Source organism: Watersipora subatra, chromosome 10, assembly GCF_963576615.1.
Source record: "Watersipora subatra chromosome 10, tzWatSuba1.1, whole genome shotgun sequence".
In the NCBI taxonomy this organism is placed as follows: domain Eukaryota; kingdom Metazoa; phylum Bryozoa; class Gymnolaemata; order Cheilostomatida; family Watersiporidae; genus Watersipora; species Watersipora subatra.
Window position 1 is genome coordinate 3,159,981 of NC_088717.1, and position 8,720 is coordinate 3,168,700.

The window sequence follows — 8,720 nt, forward strand, 5'->3', positions numbered from 1 at the left end:
CAACACACCACACATATTAATTGAAAAAAATTAATGAATCTTTTGTCAAAGTCATAGATATAGCATTCAAATGAGTTTGTTTAGGTAACAGAGTAAAAAATGAAATTTGAAGTATTGAAGTTGAAAAAACCTTGTGTTTACATAATATTTTAATACAGTTATCCCCAATAATAAAAACCAGCATAATATAATATAATATGATAGACATAAAGGTGTTACTTTTTACTCAGTAGATAATAACAAGATTTTCAGTTAGTTCATAGAGAAATTACTTTTAATTTGCTTGAACTAACAAATAAAGAAATACAATAGAGGTACCAAACACATAGGCATACAATAGAGGTATCAACCACAAACAATAGTATCAGCGATATTTGTGATAAGATAAAATATGTGAAACTATTTATATCTAGCATTCCGACAACGAATTTGAAGCACCTGAGCTAAATTTAGAGTGACACTGAAATAGCCTCTGTTAATAATCAAGGATAGCTTTGGGGCTTGCTTGCTGACTTTCTGGTTTAGCACCTTGGTTAGCAATGCTATTGTGCATTGGGGCCTGCATCGCCACTTTCATGGCTAATAATGGATAGAATACCCTAAAACCTCCAATTCGACGCCATGGCGCTCAATTCTTCAGCCCTTCTTCTATAGTGACGGTCAAATAGAGGTTGCATTCAAATAGAGGCTGGTGTTATATTTTTCAAATGGCTTGTCAGAATTTTGGGAAGATAAACTTAGCCCTTTTTCGAGCGAAGCGAATGTCGTCTATATTTTGCGCTCTTCCGGTGGAGAGATGTTAAACCTTCTGGATGCAATAAATCTGCTAACTCTCCTCTAACTTGTCCAAGGTCTCTAAATAAAATATGCATTGGGAAGCCGAGAGATCTCTCTACCAGTTGTTATCAATTGCTTGCAAGTAATCTGCAATGATATTATAGCCTATGCTTTGCTTTGCAATTTGTTAGACCTTTCAATTTTTCCCTTCATTCTAAATTTGAAAGCATATTGATATTTTATATTTACTATTTACTATTGTTGAATAAAAGCTCTAAAGCATAAAAGCACTCTTCAGGTGACATGTGTTGAATCAAAATTCAACACAAGTCACCTGAAGAGTGCACCAGCACGAAACAGACCTGTCGTGACCCCAGAATAAAACATCAATCTGGAAGAAAGATAAGTAAAATTAACCTATTCCACACTCTAGTTATATATATATATATATATATATATATATATATATATATATATATATATATTCATGAACAAGTGACATAAACGAACCATACTTATATTAAATGCAAAAACATAAATTAACGTTTTTAAAACAAAAATCTTTGCATCGTTTGGTCGAATAGCTGCATTCTGATTGTTGCTTTTGATAGAACGAATTTCTTCTGGTTGTCCAATGCCTTTCACAATGTCTTCTGATCTCAACTCTTCTTCTGCACTGCTGAACTAGTCAAGGTTAGCACCCAAACAATGTTTTTGCAGAGCAATACTCTTACGCGTTGCATTTAGCACAAATGCAATACTTAAAAGCTTTGCTCGCTAACCGCAACCTTCACCTTAAAACTAGCCGATCATCTAGCATCGTAAATGTAAACCATTTTTATATTTATGTACTTCGAAATATCAAAACCGTGTTAACATGGAACTAGTGTTAGCCTGAGGCAGTTATTGATTATTTCGATTGTGCTGCTTTCAGAGTTTTAACGAAAAAAAAGCGAGAAGCTCTGGAGTTGGACAACAAGAGAATTGAATGTTATGGATGTAAACGATTCATTATTAATACAATTTTGTGGACATTCTTCTACTGATCAATTGATATTATGGGTTCGCAACAATCAAATACCTAATTCAAAGTGGCTGTCAAATGGAGGTGGTGTTCAATTAGAGAGTAGCTCTCTATTTTTCAACCTTCTCTCAGGGTGGTGGTCAATTGGAAGTGGTGTTCAATTGAAAGTGGCGTCCAAATAGAGGTGGCATTCAATTAGAGGTTTTATGGTATTTACATATGTATTTTTCTCTTTTTTCTTTATTATTACTTATATCAGAGTGATTATGATTGATACAAATAAAACAAACAAGCAAATCCAGAAGTTGAAACAAGTTTAACCACTATAAAAGAGATACCAGGGGAACTGATCGAGGTGAGGAAGTAGTGATGGTGTACATTATGAAATGATCCTGCAATGACTAACTCAGCCAGAAACTAGCCAATTTTTTTAAGCCGACGTTGCTTTTGCTGATGCATCATCAAGTATGTATTTATCCCATGTCACCAGACTCTACTTGTCCAAACTGTAACATCAGGTACACTTTAGGTACCTCTATCAATCTTTCACAATTGCAGGCGATACGAAATTAGAATCTGCATGCCTCGCGTACACCAAATGAACTGCTTACGTATAAACCATTTAGGTTTGTATTGCTCAGAGCGAAGACCCAATTCGCCTGATTCATACTTTTGTTTCATCTGTATGGCATTCAGAGGGCAGTCAAAGCAAATTGGACTCGAAATCATTAATTCGTGATATCTAGAGATTTCAAGTATTAAAACAATTTGTGTAACACAGAATATTTTGTAAAGGTGCCTTTGCAATCGGTGATCCTGTGAATGATTTTCTCAAGCAGTAAAGAGCTTGCTCCACTATTCATACTCGCGAGAATTGCCAAGAATCTAATTGTGACTAATAATCGATAATAATCGAATCACAGCCGAACTATCAATTTTTCAGAAATCAAAAGCTAGTATAACAGCACATTTACGATAAGAGTTTCCAGAAAATAGATATCCCAAGTATTGTTTCCTTACAATCAATACAAGTTTGGTAACCGTTAATTACAATATGTCAACAGGAAAGGTGAAAAATTACTAATGCAAATTAGCAAACATTATGCCTATAACCAATATATGAACATATATGAATCCTACAGTTGTGTAAAAACATAAAATTCTTTAGTTTCTTCATTGCTTGAAATAAAGAAAATATTTCAAAATGCAAATGCATTAAATTAAGTGGGTAAATTGAGTTGTTGAAATCAGCTTGTTAAAGAAATTGTCTGAGGATTGGAAAATAAACAAATATATAATGACCGACACAAAAACTGCTTCTTAATAATGCAACAAAGCAATAACACTGGTTAAAAAAGGGTTTATTTGCAGCAAATATGAGAAAGCAAACATCATTGAGAAAAATCACCTACAAAATCAGTATTCAACAAGTAATAGAGATATATATATAGCAGTTGAATTGTAGAGGTTAGTTAAGTAATTTCTGGGAGTACTAATTTGTCACGAGAGACTTCATCATCCGTCTGTGATAATTTTGAATTTTTAGGCGTGACAACTACAGTTTGAGTTGGCAAGAGCGGGAATCGTCTCAAGCTGCTCTTCAGTTTCAAGTGCCGCTCATAATCTGCAAGCAGATGATCCCTTCGAGTGTGATGGGTAGGTGCAGTCTACAAGCGGGTGAGAGGTTTAGTCATTTTAAAATATATCTGCATCTAGCAGTACTGCAATAGTTTTAAAACCTTGCCATACAGAAAAAGTGAAAGAGAGTGGAAACACTGCCTTTTAAATAAACTAGCATGCTGGCAGTTGCGTGTGCCATGAGAGATCATCATTTGTAATAAGTATGCGCGTAATTATTCGATAATGCAGAAAGGCTGATGTGTGGCACAGCAGTTAGCATGCGTGTCTGTAAAACGGAACTGTACAATACCCTGAGTACAATCCGCTGAGTACAATCCCTGTGTGAGGCAACATTTTTTTTACTAGCGCTTCTAGCATGGCTTTGGAGAAACAAACAGATGGCTTTTATTATAGTAAAGATTTAGCTAAAGTTCCATTCCTATCACACTTAGTAATGTCTGTATTTAGCTGCCACCCTCTCTATTGAATGAGGTTGCTTGGAAGAATTTATTAAAACGTCCGGCTAGAGGTGACTCTTTAAATTTTCAAACAATCACCGCCTTGACATTTTAGACTTCGGTCTCGGGTCTTTGTTTTATTTACGTTTGAAATACATTTCTGTCGATACTCAATTACTGAAAGCGATGAGCATTTGCGGATGAATATATATAGTTGCCGCATACAGTGTGACCTGATTTCCAAAAAGTACAAGATTTATTTTAAATAAAAAAGACCTCATGACCTATTTTAAAAGGTTGAAAATAGGCAATGTCTTGTGAAATCTTGGTGAATAAGGCCAAAAAAACCTAAAGGTATTACAATGTTTCTGATTACTGCTAGCATTGACTGTAAGACAAGGTTTATAAAGACTTGCATATTGCTTTTTGTCATTTTATCCAATATATATAATATATATTAAAGATAACACCGCCACACTGGTAATACATTTTTTTTAATATACATGCCAGGGAGAATCTAAAAGCTTTTCTCTAGGTAAACATGGCTGCCATTACTTAATGTACATGTAAAGTGCTAGCGAGGGCAGCCAAACTGTTAAGCAAAAATCATTATAGTAAAAAGATTATTTGCAACAAAAATGTAAGAAATAGTGTACAAAATTTTAATATATTTTAAGAAACCTGCAAAATAAGTTGTGTAATATTTTCAGTCGTAATAGTCAGCCATTTTGGTTTAGGGTCCCTACCTCGGCACTGTAAGAACTCAGTCTTTTTAAAAACACTCAAATGATAAACCATGTTGGTTAAAACAATCAATATAGAAATGACCAACTCAACTTCTTGCAAATTTTTTTTGGCTTTGTGAGTTTTTTAACATATATGTAACAATTTCTTATACATGTTATATTTTATATAAAAATATTTTTAGAGAAAACAAATGAGCCAGTATTAAGGTGTTTTTAGCCAATTAAGATGGAGAAATTGAAATTGATTAATGTTGAAAGAATATATCAATTCTTTATACATGATCATCATGGTAATAATAATTGTACCAGTTCTTTAAACATGTTCATCATAGTAGCAATAGAAAAATTTTCTGTCGCTTCAAACACGGGCCTAATTCCAACTTAAAACTAAAAATATATTGTAAAAAGTTGTTTTAGTAAAATATTTGTGTAGAGTCTAAATAAAATAATACTTAGATATTTTAATTAGTTTAATTAATTTAAACTAAAGTTTAATTAATTTAATTAACTTTTTTGTTTTAGCTTGGGAATTAAAATACTGAAGCCGTATTACCAGTAGACTCTGTGACTACAGAAATATCATTCAAGTAATCGCCCTAAGTACTATCGCATTTACATGCGAGATATTTTAACGATGCTCGCATATAAATGTAAATCTTGTGGCGATATTAAATCACCAGAGCTTAAACCATGTACAACAGCAAATACTGACACAAAGATTGGTTATTAGATGACCAAATTGATGTTTTCGAAAAAACATCAAGCATGACAATCATCCAAATTTGAACTAAAAAATATATCCATCAAAGTGTTAGAACAACTCATAGCAAATATTTGTTCATGTCATTTCTAGTTTTTAATTTTTAGTGACCAAATTTTTAGCAAAAAACAATGTGAATTAACCAACATTGAGGAATAAAGTGTCATTCGTATCCCAAATTCAAGATTATCAGAGTAAACACTAGATTCAGTTGCGCCTAACCAAACCAAGTCGAACATGACCATTGTTGTCAGGTTCTAAGTGTTGTTGACTTTGGCAGCAGTGGCGCAATTTCCAAGTCTTCCAAAAACAAACTTGTCAATTCAGATGGTTTTTAACTTGACTAACCAGTGAATGTAGTGTCTCTTCACACTGTATGTTATCATAACACGCACAAATATACCGCACAATCGGGCGCTGCACTAATTGCTCTCCTAGACCCAAGAGCAGCCAGACCTCATTTCGCTTATTCAAGACATCTTTGTGTGACCAATAAATAGTTCACAACAACAATGTTTCTATATTTTATTTGCGAAATTTAGAAAAGTAAGGGCACCCATGACCATATTTGGATAACAGCTTATCAGATATAATTTTCCCTAATCACCTGCAGGGACGGATCTACTGTGGTGCATATGATACAAATGCACCACCATAAATATAGCAGAAGATTTTTAAAAAAGATTTAAAATCCATCAAGAATTGAGTAAATTACAATTCTTTTCACTGAGAACTTGCTTTGAGAAGAAATGAACAAAAACCGCCTAGTAGAGCTGGTTATAACGAACCAGTTTTAATAACATTGACCTGAATTTGTTTAGCTTATAAACAAATGAGAGTGGTCCCAATAAACATCTCCAATTGAGCCACAACTTTTTCGAAAGAAGTACTACAAGCAATTTTAAAAGCAAAATGTCTCAAAAGAAAGGTCAAGAACGAACTTTGGATCCTTTTTTCGACGACAAAACAACAATTCAAAAAAGTATGCCCTAATATGTCTGTTTTATAATAGCATCGTTATGTAGCTAATACTACAAAACATTTTTTATGGTAGTTTGCAAAAATGATGGCTAATTTTTGCACAGCCAAACCAAATGGCTGTTGAAGTTTTGTGATTGATTTTGTCTTGATTTTATTTTATTGCACAAATGTTTGTTAACTTTCTGTTTACATGTAATCTTGATATACATAGTATAAGGAACATTATAAAACACCAATTTAATTAATCATATCTAATGTCAATTTTTACCTCTAAACTTGTTGTTTGCTGCAAATAAATGATTACACTTTTTTGGGCTTAAACACACCTTTCCTTCATTCTAAGATGCCGAAATTTTAAAAATTTCTGCTAGCGCGGGGCCAAATAAGGGGGTCGCCCCGCGCACCCCCTCCCACTCTAGATATATTACACAAACTTTGCACCAAACACTTTTTTTCCTAGATCCGCCCCTGACCTGGCTCAAGGTCACTAAGTCAACCACTAGAAAACCTGGCAATCTATTCTCCCGTTCTCCCGAAGCTCTATTTGGCGCAATCAGGACTTGACACGCACTTATTTTTTGAGATCACACTTATTTACGTATGGAAGTAAAGTAACAAATCAGTTTGTTGGTAGTGTGGACAACTCCATACTAGATCTTATCTAAAGAACAAGATTTTTATAGAAATGCCAGCCATTGTCAATATTAAAAACTGTTCATAGTGATTGTGAAGGGCCTGATGATTCAGTCAAAGTACTTCAGAGAACATTGGAATATACTTCTAGATGTAAGATTTGTAACAGCACTACAGTCCTATAACCAAACCGTAATTCGAGGATCCTGCTAAAATTGGCATCCCTTGACCTCTCAGTAATAGAACTGAGGAAACCGTTTGTATTACTAATCAGAAGTTTTTGTCTTACAATTTCTTGCTGCTCTCAAGGTTTATTAGGTACATCATACTTTGAGCTTGTAGAGAACCCTGTAGCAGTACTAACAACGGTACTAGCAGCGGTACTAGTAGCGGTACTAGTAGCGGTACCAGTAGCAGAACCAATAGCGGTATTAGTAGAGGTACTAATAGCGGTACTAGCAGCGGTACTAGCAGTGGTACTACTAGCAGTGGCACTTGTAGCGGTACTAGTAGGTGTACTATTAAGTTTAAACACTGTACTGATCATTATGTACAAAGAGCAATCACTTACCGCTGATAGCTTTTCAAGGAGCTTTACATTTCCTTGCTCTATCCTCTGTTTAGCTGTCTTTAAATTGATGCTTCTAGCACTTGGCGTCTGATGCCTGTCATTCCAGCAATCGATTACATCATTTCGATTTATAAGTTTCTCAGTTAACCGCTGCACCATTTCTGCATTTTCCTGCGTAAGCCTTTTTATTCTAGTGCCTTTCTCTTTCATTTTATGTGCACCACAAAACTGCGGGGCATTAATAGGGGGCAACTTACAGTCAATGCGATGCTTAGCATTCACGATACGCTCGACGTGTTTTTGTAATTTGTGTTCTTCCCAAATATACTGCCGATAAAGGTTGCTGCAGTCAACGCTAGGCAACACAGGACCGTCATACTCTGGCTTACGGAATGTTCTACGTCGATACTGTGTATCGCTCCTTTGAGAATAATCACTGACAAATGTTGATTTACTGCTTGCCTTACTATCGTTAAGCGTTGAAAGACTGTCTTCTGATCTGCTATTCACTTGGGAAGGGCCTCTCGTCGAATCTTTAAAATTTTGGCTATTTTTAATTGATAATGGTTCATACTCATTCTCATACATATTTTAATTTCAGTTTGGCTTTCTTTTCATGGCTGGCCTTAAACTAAACACATTTGATGACATCAGCATTCCTTGAAGTTTAAATTAATGACACTAAAAATGTATTTTGAACACCATTCTAGAGCCTATGCCTTGCAGCATTTCTAAAATATATCAGTTACTTTTACAAAATAGGTCAATATGAAAAATAATCTTATGTAAGCAAAAATCCTAAATTAGAGATAATCTGAAATTAGATTAAATTTGGTGATTTGACCCCAATTTGACCCCAGCGATTAACTTGAGTTCTTACAGTTGGGCCGCATTACCATCTACCTCATTTAAATATAGTGTAGACAAAGGTAAGTATTGGGCACAAGGTAAGTATCAGATAGCATAAATACTTATCACCTGTAAAGGACTAGTTATTCATAAAAATGTTTCCAACAGATTCATATTCTTCAGATTGAAGATAGTTGGGTGATGGTTGATTAATACAATAAGACAAGATTATAATGAACAGTCCCAGATTAAATGTTTTTCATTGCCTTGAAACATTTTACTGAATTGCTCACATACAGCA